The sequence below is a fragment of the Ascaphus truei genome, chromosome 7 (assembly GCF_040206685.1).
Source record: "Ascaphus truei isolate aAscTru1 chromosome 7, aAscTru1.hap1, whole genome shotgun sequence".
Taxonomy (NCBI): domain Eukaryota; kingdom Metazoa; phylum Chordata; class Amphibia; order Anura; family Ascaphidae; genus Ascaphus; species Ascaphus truei.
In genome coordinates, this window is record NC_134489.1 from 49,091,565 (window position 1) to 49,105,532 (window position 13,968).

General features: G+C 48.9%; 1 protein-coding gene across 1 annotated transcript in view; it reads left to right on the forward strand.

Moving 5' to 3' along the window:
* DNAH7 (dynein axonemal heavy chain 7) overlaps window positions 1–13,968 on the forward strand; it is a 330,067-nt gene that overhangs the window by 203,094 nt on the left and 113,005 nt on the right. The gene's annotated exons all lie outside the window — the stretch shown is intronic.

Consider the following 13,968-nt stretch of genomic DNA (forward strand, 5'->3'; position numbering starts at 1 on the left):
ACACACCTACACACCTCTCATACACACACACACACCTCTCATACACACACACAGGAGGGGGGGGTGAGGAAGAGAGGAAAGGCCACGACCAGCTTCACCACTGCCCCCCCCCCCCCCCCGCGCGCCAATTCCCTGCCTCGCGCTGGCAGCGGGAGCGCTGTGGACAGAAGGGGGGAACGTGGGGGGACAGAGGGGGGGGAACACCCCCGCTACCACCTCCCGCCCGGCAAGCAACGGGAGCGCCAGGAACGGAGAGGAGCACCTCCTCCACTACCACCTCCCGCCTCGCAGGGACGAGCACCGGGGACGAGCACCCCTGCTACCACCTCCCGCCCGGCGGGCAGCAGGAGAGCCGGGGACGGAGGAGCACCCCCACTATCACCTCACGCCTCGCGGGGACGGGGAAGAGTGACGGGGAGGAGCACCAGGACGGGGAGCAGCACCCCCGCTACCACCTCCCGTCCAGCGGGCGAGCCGGGGACGGAAGAGCACCCCACTATCACCTCCCGCCTCGCTGGGGACGGGAAAGAGCGACAGGAAGAGCACCCCTGCTACCATCTCGCGGGCCGCGGGATTCAATAGAGTACTAACCAGTTGAAGCTGAAAGGAAGGCTGATTCGCCTGCGTGACCTTATATAAAGCCTGGCTGAAAAAAATTTTGGTAGCCCGTCAAGCCAATCAGGTTGCTGGATTTGTAAAAAAATAAATAAACAATTTTAAATCACAAAACCGCGTGCGCTAAGCGGCATTAGGCGGGGTCGCCACGGGGGCAAATCCGGCCGCCCCTGGCGACCGGATTTGTCGAGCACTGTATATATATATATATATATATATATATAATTTATGTATTGTACACCTGATACTTTGCACACCAATCACTTAAATTATATCTTTGTACCACTGTACTTGTAAATCATATTCTACAAATGCAACTACATTTAATTGGCTGTAGACTCACACAAAGCTTCCTACTGTACTGTAGGCTCTATAGCAATCCCAGAAATAGACATGTTGCTGTGTGTAGTTTAGCAGCTAGTTTTCTATTTTTCTTTTTAAATAAGGATGTGTAGTTTAAAGTGGCATTTCCAGCCATGTCTCAAGCACATTTTTTATTTTATTTTTTAAATTACAAATCAGTTTAATTGGCTTCCTTCCATATCAAGATAAAAGTATGTGTTTCCTTTAAAAAATGATATAGATTTTCATGGCAGTTGTCTTACTGCTGGAGAAGATTTTAGTCTCATTCCTTTAAAGCTGCAGACCAAACAATATCCTACGTGTTTTTTTTGTTTGTTTTTTAAACAATCAGCTCTGTACTATGAGAAAATACTTGTAGCATTTTTTTAAAAACCTTTGTGAAAGCTATTTTTTATGTATTATAATTAGGGTTGCCAGGTGGCTTGTCCAAAAAATACTGGACCACAATGGTAAAAAATACGACCCCCCAATACATATACAAAATACCCCCACGACTACCGAATACATATAAAACATACCCCCATGCCCCCCCAATGCATATAAAACATACCCCCACGCCCCGAATACATATATAAAATGCCCCCACTACCCCCCAATACATATAAAATATACCCCACCACCCCAATACATATAAAATATACCCCACCACACCAATACCTATAAAATATACCCCCACCAACCATATACATATAAAATATACCCCCACAACCCATATACATATCAAATATATCCCCACCACCCCAATAAATATAAAATATACCCCCACCATGCCCAATAAATATATACCCCCACCACACCAATAAATATAAAATATACCCTCACCACCCAAGCAGTGTTCTGCCATAAAACACCTGCCAGTGCTGGAAAACGGCTTATTGTCCATTTATATAAATGGGCGGTAAAGGTGCCTTACAGTGCTAAAGACTGCTTAGTCAATATGGGCCTTGATTTTAAAGCACGAAAAGGCAGTGTTCTAAGTTAAAGAGATATGATTGTCATTAACAGCAGTCTTCGACAGGACACCAAATAGGGTGACCAGATTTTGAAAATGAAAAACCGGGACATTTTTTTTTTTTTACATAACAGTTTATTTATTGTAGTACACTTATACTTACTACCATTAGTCCTTGTTACATAGTTGTGTGTGTTGACCTCACTAATCGAACAAAAAAAACCCAGATGTGAATGATTCTGAACCCCTTAACCAGTGTCAGGACACCGCCTCTTCACAATTTCTAATGCAGCAATCCCGCCTGGGATCTTACCTGATCCGCAGTCCCTCAAGGTATTATACTGGAGGGGAGGTGTTCCCTACCTGTCTTCCGAGGTCTCCCGTGTGAAACTTGAGTCAGATCTGGAAGAAAGAAGGGTAGGTTACTTCGGTGTAGGTATACGGCAGTTAAGATAAGACAGGGAGGGTGAGAGAGACAGAGAGAGAGAGGGTGACAGAGACAGAGACAGAGAGAGAGGTGACAGAGAGACACAGAGAGAGAGAGAGGGTGACAGAGAGACAGAGAGACAGCGAGGGTGAGAGAGACAGAGAGAGAGAGAGGGTGAGAGAGACAGAGAGAGAGAGGGTGAGAGAGACAGAGAGAGAGAGAGGGTGAGAGAGACAGAGAGAGAGAGAGGGTGAGAGAGACAGAGAGAGAGAGAGGGGTGAGAGAGACAGAGAGAGGGTGAGAGAGACAGAGAGAGAGAGAGGGTGAGAGAGACAGGAGAGAGAGAGAGGGTGAGAGAGACAGAGAGAGAGAGAGGGTGAGAGAGACACAGAAGAGAGAGCAGGGTGAGAGAGACACAGAGAGAGAGAGGGTGAGAGAGAGAGAGGGTGACAGAGAGACAGAGAGAGAGAGAGAGGGTGACAGAGAGACAGAGAGAGAGAGAGGGTGAGAGAGACACAGAGAGAGAGAGACAGAGAGGGTGAGAGAGACAGAGAGAGACACAGAGAGAGAGAGGGTGAGAGAGAGAGGGTGACAGAGAGAGAGGGTGAGAGAGACAGAGAGAGAGAGAGAGGTGAGAGAGACAGAGAGAGAGAGAGGGTGAGAGAGACACAGAGAGAGAGAGAGGGTGAGAGAGACACAGAGAGAGAGAGAGGGTGAGAGAGACACAGAGAGAGAGAGGGTGAGAGAGACACAGAGAGAGAGGGTGAGAGAGACACAGAGAGAGAGAGGGTGAGACAGACAGAGAGAGAGAGGTGAGACAGACAGAGAGAGAGAGGGTGAGACAGACAGAGAAGAGAGGGGAGAGAGAGACAGAGAGAGGGAGAGAGAGACAGAGAGAGGGTGAGAGAGACAGAGAGTGGGTGAGAGAGACAGAGAGTGAGTGAGAGAGACAGAGTGGGTGAGAGAGAGTGGGTGAGAGAGAGTGGGTGAGAGAGAGTGGGTGAGAGAGAGTGGGTGAGAGAGAGTGGGTGAGAGAGAGACAGAGGGTGAGAGAGAGGGTGAGAGAGGGTGAGAGAGAGAGAGAGAGAGAGAGAGACAGAGACGAGAGGGGTGAGAGAGACTGAGGGTGAGAGAGACAGAGGTGAGAGAGACAGAGGGTGTTGAGAGACAGAGGGTGAGAGAGACAGAGGGTGAGAGAGACAGAGGGTGAGAGAGACAGAGGGTGAGAGAGACAGAGGGTGAGAGAGACAGAAGGGTGAGAGAGACAGAGAGGGTGAGAGAGACAGAGAGGGTGAGAGAGACAGAGAGGGTGAGAGAGACAGAGAGGGTGAGAGAGAAGAGAGGGTGAGAGAGACAGAGAGGGTGAGAGAGACAGAGAGGGTGAGAGAGACAGAGAGGTGTGAGAGAGTGGGTGAGAGAGGTGGGTGAGAGAGTGGTGAGAGAGAGTGGGTGAGAGAGAGTGGGTGAGAGAGAGACAGAGGGTGAGAGAGAGGGTGAGAGAGGGTGAGAGAGAGAGAGAGAGAGAGAGACAGAGACGGAGAGAGGGTGAGAGAGACAGAGGGTGAGAGAGACAGAAGGTGAGAGAGACAGAGGGTGAGAGTGACAGAGGGTGAGAGAGACAGAGGGTGAGAGAGACAGAGGGTGAGAGAGACAGAGGGTGAGAGAGACAGAGGGTGAGAGAGACAGAAAGGTGAGAGAGACAGAGAGGGTGAGAGAGACAGAGAGGGTGAGAGAGACAGAGAGGGTGAGAGAGACAGAGAGGGTGAGAGAGACAGAGAGGGTGAGAGAGACAGAGAGGGTGAGAGAGACAGAGAGGGTGAGAGAGACAGAGAGGGTGAGAGAGACAGAGAGGTGAGAGAGACAGAGAGGGTGAGAGAGACAGAGAGAGGGGAGAGAGACAGAGAGAGGGTGGTGAGAGACAGAGAGAGGGTGAGAGAGAGAGAGAGAGAGGGTGAGAGAGACAGAGAGAGGGTGAGAGAGACAGAGAGAGGGTGAGAGAGACAGAGAGAGGGTGAGAGAGACAGAGAGAGGTGAGAGAGACAGAGAGAGGGTGAGAGAGACAGAGAGAGGGTGAGAGAGACAGAGAGAGGGTGAGAGAGACAGAGGGTGAGAGAGACAGAGGGTGAGAGAGACAGAGGGTGAGAGAGACAGAAAGGGTGAGAGAGACAGAAAGGGTGAGAGAGACAGAAAGGGTGAGAGAGACAGAAAGGGGTGAGAGAGACAGAAAGGGTGAGAGAGACAGAGAGGGTGAGAGAGACAGAGAGGGTGAGAGAGAGGGTGAGAGAGAGGATGAGAGAGAGAGGAAGAGAGAGAGAGAGAGAGAGAGAGAGAGAGAGAGAGAGAGGATGAGAGAGAGAGGATGAGAGAGAGAGGATGAGAGAGAGAGGATGAGAGAGAGAGAGAGAGAGAGAGAGAGACAGAGAGAGGGTGACAGAGAGAGGGTGACAGAGAGAGGGTGACAGAGAGAGGGTGACAGAGAGAGACAGAGAGAGCGTGACAGAGAGAGGGTGACAGAGAGAGCGTGACAGAGAGAGCGTGACAGAGAGAGCGTGACAGAGAGAGCGTGACAGAGAGAGCGTGACAGAGAGAGGGTGACAGAGAGAGGGTGACAGAGAGAGGGTGACAGAGAGAGGGTGACAGAGAGAGGGTGACAGAGAGAGGGTGACAGAGAGAGTGACAGAGTGACAGAGAGAGAGAGGGTGACACAGAGAGAGAGAGAGGGTGACACAGAGAGAGAGAGAGGGTGACACACAGAGAGAGAGAGGGTGACACACAGAGAGAGAGAGGGTGACACACAAGAGAGAGAGAGGGTGTCACACAGAGAGAGAGAGGGTGACACACAGAGAGAGAGAGGGTGACACACAGAGAGAGAGAGGGTGACACACAGAGAGAGAGAGGGTGACACACAGAGAGAGAGAGAGGGTGACACACAGAGAGAGAGAGAGGGTGACAGAGAGAGAGAGGGTGACAGAGAGAGAGAGAGAGAAGTGAGAGAGAGAGAGAGAGAGAGGGTGACAGAGAGAGAGAGAGAGAGAGAGGGTGACAGAGAGAGAGAGAGAGAGAGGGTTGACAGAGAGAGAGAGAGAGAGAGAGAGGAGAGAGAGAGAGAGAGGGTGACAGAGAGAGAGACAGAGAGAGAGAGAGAGAGAGAGAGAGAGAGGGTGACAGAGAGAGAGAGAGAGAAGAGAGAGTGACAGAGAGAGAGGGTGACAGAGAGAGAGAGAGAGAGAGAGAGAGAGAGTGACAGAGAGAGAGAGAGAGAGGGGTGAGAGAGAGAGAGAGAGAGAGGGAGAGAGAGAGAGAGGGTGAGAGAGAGAGGGTGACAGAGAGAGAGAGAGGGTTGACAGAGAGAGAGAGAGGGTGACAGAGAGAGAGAGAGGGTGACAGAGAGAGAGAGGGTGACAGAGAGAGAGAGAGGGTGACAGAGAGAGAGAGAGGGTGACGGAGAGAGAGAGAGGGTGACGGAGAGAGAGAGAGGGTGACGGAGAGAGAGAGAGGGTGACGGAGAGAGAGAGAGGGTGACGGAGAGAGAGAGAGGGTGACGGAGAGAGAGAGAGGGTGACGGAGAGAGAGAGAGGGTGACGGAGAGAGAGAGAGGGTGACGGAGAGAGAGAGAGGGTGACGGGGAGAGAGAGAGGGTGACGGAGAGAGAGAGAGGGTGACAGAGAGAGAGAGAGAGGGTGACAGAGAGAGAGAGGGTGAGAGAGACAGGGACAGAGAGGGAGAGGGACAGAGAGAGAGAGAGGAGACACAGACACGGGTACACACACACACACGCACACACACACTGGTACACACACACACACACACTGGTACACACACACACACACACACTGGTACACACACACACACACACACACACACACACACACACACACTGTACACCACACACAACACTGGTACACACACACTGGTACACACACACACACACACACTGGTACACACACACTGGTACACACACAGACACTGGTACACACAGACACTGGTACACACAGACACTGGTACACACACACACACACACACTGGTACACACACACACAGACACTGGTACACACACACACACACACACTGGTACACACACACACACACACACTGGTACACACACACAGACACTGGTACACACACACACAGACACTGGTACACACACACACTGGTACACACACACTGGTACACACACACAGACACTGGTACACACACACACACACACAGACACTGGTACACACACACACTGGTACACACACACACAGGTACACACACACACAGACACTGGTACACACACACAGACACTGGTACACACACACACACACACACACAGACACTGGTACACACACACACTGGTACACACACACACACAGACACTGGTACACACACACACACACTGGTACACACACACACACTGGTACACACACACACACACACACACACACAGACTGGAGTACATACAGAGGCAGTCACGAGCAGTTGGCTCTCCGCCTCCCCCTGCACCCACCCCCGCGCCATCTCCCGCACCAAGGGGGGGGGGGTGGATAGGAGTGCCGGGACGCAAAGGTAAACTGCCGCCGCCCCCCCTCCCCCGGCGGGCAGCCACGGGTTCCCGGGGCAGAATGGGGGAACACCGCGCAGCCACCACTGCCAGCCCCCGCGCCCATCTCCCGAACCAAGGGGACAGGGGGGGGAAGGGAGCGCCAGGAAAGGAGGCAAAGGATAAAAAACCCACCTCCTATCCCCCCGGGCGGGCAGAGGGGGGAGACACCGCCAAAAACCCACCTCCTATCCCCCCGGGCGGGCAGAGGGGGGGAGACACCGCCAAAAACCCACCTCCTATCCCCCCGGGCGGGCAGAGGGGGGGAGACACCGCGCAGAAGAGCCAGGAGCCGCGGGCAGAGACACACACCACGTGTGCTCTGCCGCAGGAAGCGGAAGCCCCGCCCCCAGGCAAGTTGGTCCTGCCCACCGCCCCCAGGCACACTGGCCCTAAACCCCCCCACCCCACCCCACCCCACGGCGCCCTTCCATCCATTCCACATGCGGTCCTTGGTGAAGGATGATGCCGGGGGAGGGGCTTAATGCCGGGACGCTGGGGATTGGCCAACAAGGTAGGAAACTGCCGGGGGGGGGGGGGGAGGCATTAAAAAAAAAAATACTTACCAGCCGGGCTGCTGCAGTCTCCTCCTCCGCGCCGCCGCCGCCGCAGACTCGCGCACAGCGCACAGTGCACCGCAGCTAATAACTCGCGCACCGCCGGCGACAAAAAAAAAAAAACCGGGGACACATTGAGGAAAATCCGGGACATTTCCGGTACACACAGAAAAGCGGTACAGCTCCCAAAAAACCGGGGACTGTACCAGCAAAAGGGGGACGGGTGGTCACCCTAACACCAAACCCAATTTCTCCTCATTGTCAGATATGCTACAACAATTAAACTGCAGATACGGATTCTGGTTAGTGGCATGCAAATGAGGACATTGGGTGTAAATGTTTGCTTTTTATCCGCTATGAACATAAATATTTTGCTATGGATTTTTGCTGCTAAAATACAGAGCTTATACAGCAAAGCCTGGGTTAAGGAAATGCCGAATGAGAAAATCATGCTGTGCATTAGTCAACAAGGAATATGTTCCCTCCCCTTTTTCCTCTCACAAAACAGAATAGACACAGGCTGCACTGTTTTCTTATTTGGTGTGTGTGTGTGTGTCATCCAGTGTAAAGGTTTGATCCCAATGGACATACGTGTCTCTTTAAATTTCCACTGTGTAACAATTACCAATACATTCTCTATCATGTCTAACTTGTGAAAAATACAAACCTTTATTCCATTCTCAAGTTATATATTTTCCCAGTCTGGATGTATTTATGACATACTTTTTGTCATGCAACATTCTTCCTTATCTAGTTTGAAAGCTCAAATGTATCTTGTGTCTAATGAAATAGAAAGACCAAATTATCCATATGCTTGGTGAAAGCTTAGATTATTGTTCCTCAAACCTTTAATGCCCTGTCTATAGTCATGGTATAAAAAAGGCTACACGCGCATTGCCATCATTCACTGATTCACTTACATAGATAATTATTCATGTCACAGCATAACTCCCACTGTACTGTACATTCTAATAATTTTTTCAGCTACAGTAGACATGCCATTATTAATTCATCTGTGGTACTGTAGATACCTAACAGTACATGCTGTATATACATGACACTACATTTGTCAAAATACTGTCATTACATGTACTGTATAACAGTTATATTTGCAAACCTGTCAATTAACTTCAAACCAGTTGTGTGATGGGCTTTCAGGCCAGTCTTTCCTCAGACTTCATTCTATTATATCAGACCAGATCACAGACTAGCAAATGGGATTGAGTAACCACGACTAGATCATTATCACAGAACTGACCACGTTGAAATGCCAATGTATCAATATACATCAATACACTTTTTCTAATGACGGCCTTTGTGCATGAGCTTCAGATTTGGAGATACATTGCATGACTGTCACGGGAGACCAGGTTAATTACACCTTTTATACCAGGATTATTTCAATGAGCAAAACAAGGTAATTAAATAAACTGTAGTTGATTCGCACAAATTCACTTACACTCAATGAAACACAAAATACAGACAAAAAGACACCCTTGCCGGGGGTCTGGGGTCGAAAACTAGACTTTCCTAGGTGCATTGAACTCTAAATAAGAGTTTTACCCTGACCGGGACTTAGCCCGGATCTCCTGGTTCCCAAATCGGCGTGAAGTTCCACACGCCACCGCTCCCTTCTCTTCTGAGAACTTGGACTTTTCTTGACTGGGAGTGTAGACGGACGTTCACAGAGGTACACAATTTGGAGACGTTTATAATGTGAAATTATAATAAGGCTTTATTGTGCCTTTTCCTTTTCATCAGGAAATCCATCCAAACACAGGGGGGGGGAACAAAGCTTCTATTCACTTGGGAGTATTTCTAGTGAAACACTATGCAATAATTCACATCTCCCTTAGTCAAGCATTTCTCGCAGCCCAAAAACATATAGCATGAAATAAGCAGATATAAGCAGTCTCTTAAGAATAAAAGTCTTATCTGTTTCTTGGAGGGAAAATCTTCTCACTTCCTGGTTCAGCTTCAGGTGTAGTAGTTTTCCCTGTGTCTTGAAATCAGCTCTGCTGTGCAGAGCTCAAGACTGGTCAGCTCCAGAGATCTGGGTTTCTTTTGGTCAGTCTCTCCTGGGACTCAAGAACCTCTGCTCTGTCTCTCCAAAGGTCAGCTCTCAGTCAGAGCTAAGGAGGAGTCACTTCCTGTCTGAACAGACAGGTTTTTGTAAACAATCTAATCAGGCAGGTGGTGTTTAGTAATTAACGACCACACTGCTAGATTAAAGGCACATTACTGAACAGGGATAAGTCCCCTGTTACAGGGAGCTACCACTGATTCTCTGGAACCGAAATTTGCATCAAATCCCAGCCGTGACCGCTATGTTCGATTATGAGAACTTGGCCACAAAAAGACTCCAGCGGGGCAGACTTTGCTAAGCTGGTTGCTTGCAAATTTGAAAAGCCTGTCCGCGCTCTTACTACTGGGGATCTCAAATCTCATTGGCTCAGACATTTCTTATAGTATTCTGAGTTTCATTCATGAAACTGAGCAGCCAATCATCGTGTGGGAACTTTCTCAGCAGCCAATCAGAGCCAAGCCGATCTGAAAAGCCAGGTCAGCGGGAAATATGAAATTGCTAAGGGACAAGCGTAGGTTTGCCACCTCCGTCCCTGGCTATTTCAATGCCACCCGCTGGGTCAGGCTCCACTAGGTCCGGTAGAGCAAATGGCAGCCCGGACGACTGCCATTGTTCCCAGAACTTGGGTACTTGAGCCCTTCCCTGCTACCCAAATGGCTTACACACCTTTGCATCTCTGGCTACTTTGAACTCCGATGTCCAGCAGACTTACTGGCGCCTACGGGTTAGCCCGTATGTCTGTTTGAACATCGGTTCCGAAAGTCCCAGCACATTACAGTACATTACAATACATTAGAAAGTATTAATAAAATATATTTTAATACATCCCTAAGTCCCTGGTGTGGGGAATAGAATTGAAAGCTGCACTTTTTTTCCTATCAGCCTTATTCCCCACACACTATCAATTGGACTTAGCCTGGAGTCTGAGAGTCCCATCATAACCTTATGTAACATGGTCTGTATCTTCTAGCCTATCTCTCCTCCCTGTCATGTAACTCCTAGCAGTCTAGGCTATGACAGGTTAATCTATGGGCTTTTTGACCCCAGGCATGCCCCTCTTATGAATGACAAGTGTGGTGGTGACTCATGGCCTGTGTAAGCCTATCTGGTATAGGTATAGACCATGAGCCCGCCTCTTCTGGTTGCTCCTAGGAGGAAGTTGCAAATTTAGTTCAGTCCTGCTCTGGAGGTGGCAGGAAGAGAACAGTGGATCTTTGAGACTCTCCCATGGCGGGATGAGCGTGATTCAGCCACAGATGCCCTGTAAGATCAGGGGCAATCACCATCCAGAGGCCTGGGGCCTCTGAGACTCTGCACCACTGTGAGGAAGAACGGCAGTGACTTCCATGCCAATAAAAACCCTTGTTCATTACACTCAGTATCAGTCCTTGGGCAGCAGGGAGATGTATGCAATAGTGGGGGCTGATTTCTGGACACCCTGGAACCCACTATGGCTGGAGGCGCTAACACCACGAGAAAGAACTACAGAGAACGAACCCGAGCCTGTCCTGATCTCCATACCACCGCAGATCCAACTCAGCTCTCCTGATCCTAACAGGTATCCACACCACACACAGGTAGCAGAAGCTGTGCATCTCTCACTGGGGTTGGGGGGGAGGGGGGAACAGTGCTACACTTATATATGGTTGGAGCACCCACAAACCAAATGCAGGTTCTGGGCTACCTGGGCACTAACTAGGTTACTCCCCTTAACATAGGGTTCACCTCAGCTACAGGGACACATTCCTCCCTGTGCCCCATTCACCTTTCTGGGCTATGCTGAAGCAGGGAACCCTAGCGGTGAGTTGCGCTTGCGTTTTCATTTTGAGATATTGCCGGGACAATGTGACTACATATATCCGAGATTCAGGCATGATTCCCGGGTACATTTTTAGGGGAACCGACAACTCTGGACCCCAACTACATAGGCACATTCTGACAACAATTCTTCCGCAAACTCCCCCTTGAAACTCATGCCCTAGCAATCCCTGCTCGCTGACATGCCCGGAAAGGGAAAAACACATATATTTTTTTTTATTGCAGACACTATGTAAAAACAGTACACTGTTACTGGGTCCAAGAGCTATCCCTCTTGAACCCTTATATACGTATCAGGGTTAACCAAAACCGGTTTAACCTTTATTTGAGAGCTTGGTTGCCCCCTACTGTCACAATGACACATGGTATAATGAATGTGTCAAATTTTGTATCTCAGTGCCTCTGTCAGTTTTGAGTTAATGTAAACCTGCCCAATTAGTAATCATGATCAAATGTTAGATGCTTGATTAACAATTTGTCGTATTCCACAAAGCAGCAAGCAGAAAATAGTGCAGTGTATCAAAGCAAAGTTTTCTGTGTAACTTAAACATATCACCCCCACCCCCATTCAATATAGTGACAAGGGGGGTAATGCACAGCCAGATATGCATTCACTTCCATTAATGCATGGTTACCAGTGCATTAGATTACTTCTCTGTATATTCAATAAGCTGAATAAACCCTCAATTTCAGCTATTGATGCTTATAGAGGTCCATGTTAAAATGGATTTGAATGTGACACTGTGTGCTCATTTGCATGTCATTTCCCAGAATCCCTAGCTACAATAAAAGCATTGTATGCTAGGAGTTAATGGTGAAAAGCAGGGTTGAAGACCTGTCTGAGACATGTGAATGTGCTCACAAGTGATATTTTTATTTGCAGGTATTTATACAAATCCTGAGACATCACTGTCACAGAAGACCAGATAACTTTCACAGGGATCACAGCACAACGCAGAGTATGGGGTTCAATAAATAAGGGTTTATTCTGGCAAAAGCCAACAGGGAACATCACAAGCAATAAATACAGTTAAAACACAAAAAACTGGGTAAAACACTTAAAATACCAGATTCTGCACTTACGGGATTAACAGGGGGTCTCCTAACTCACTAGGTGCTGGGCGCAACATAAACCAGTTTACCCAGGTCGTCTCTTGCAAATCTAGTCTTGTCCACGACTACGAAGTCCTCAGATCACTGCTGCCTCGTATTTCCAGGTAGTCTCCAATCACCAAGACTACCCATGAGCAATGCATTTATAAATTTCGCACTGCCATTCAAATGTATGGAGAAACGGAGCTCAGCCAATCATAGTCTGGTGGAAAGGACAAAAAGGCCAATCACAGAAGAGGGGCCACGGATAAAGGTATTTGCCGATCATGACATCAGGTTGAGCAGGAGATACGGATTGACCAATCAATGCCTACGGTGGCCACTGCCAGATGAGATGACCTGTCTCAGAGTTCCATGAGGGTGAATGAAAATTGCGCCGATTTGGCGGTCCTGAAAATGCAAACCCATTAGGGGACCTTTGTACCAATCCTTCCCTGGACACTGCCCTTTCTTCCTAACCCGCCCAAGTACTGGAAAACTACCTGGAAATGGAGGTCTAAGTGCCCTAACATGGATGTCCCCTCCCCCAGCCTAGGGAAATTCATTGTCCATCAGGGGGGCATGGTTCTAAAGGAGAAGTGGTCTCTGACCTGGCCCCCTATGTCCAGCAAGGTGGTACTACAACCGCATATGTGTTAAAGCACTTAATACATGGCAGAACTACTTTCAAAATACAATAAAGTTTTACATATTAAAGCAACGCTTTTCGGCGCCCCGCTTTTCAGCGATCTGCTGATACGGCGGCACAGAGAAGGGGGCCGCCATGTCTGTGCATGCGCAGACCGGGGAAGTCAGAGGTCGCTCATGCGCAGAACGGGCTATTGCCACATGCACTGATGCGCAGAACGTAGGTTGTGCACTCCGAACGGAGGTCACGCATGCGCAGAAGGAGGGAAATTGCCGTTTTGAGCATGCGCACAGCTAAAAATCACCGGTTACGCTTTCCGGCGATTTTCACTATACGGCGGGCCTTTAGAACGGAACCCGCCGTATGCCAGGGGCCCTCCTGTATATGGTCTGGGGAATTCCCAGTGCCTCACAGTAACTCTTGGTCACGGGTAGTGACCCTGACAAAAGGGACAGCAGGATCAGGCTTAACTTTCATTTTAACCGTCCTGCTACCCTTTTCATCACAATCATATTGCACACTATTTTTTGTATTGTAGATTAATTTGTTGGAAGTGCATAGATCTCTCTGTGGTTTTACTATTCTTAACTTCTTTCTGTATTAGAGAGGGTTCAGTTTCAAAATTGGGCTTCAAAGCTGCTTAAAATATTCCAACAGTTGTATTTTTAACTGCACCTTAATAGAAGAAGATAATTTGCTTTACAAACTGGACTGATGTTAGTGAAGACATTGGTAATTAAGCAACAATTGAGAACAACAAGAATAATCAGGGGGTTGATAATTAAAGTTTTGATTAATTCATCCTGGATGGTTCTATAATTACATTG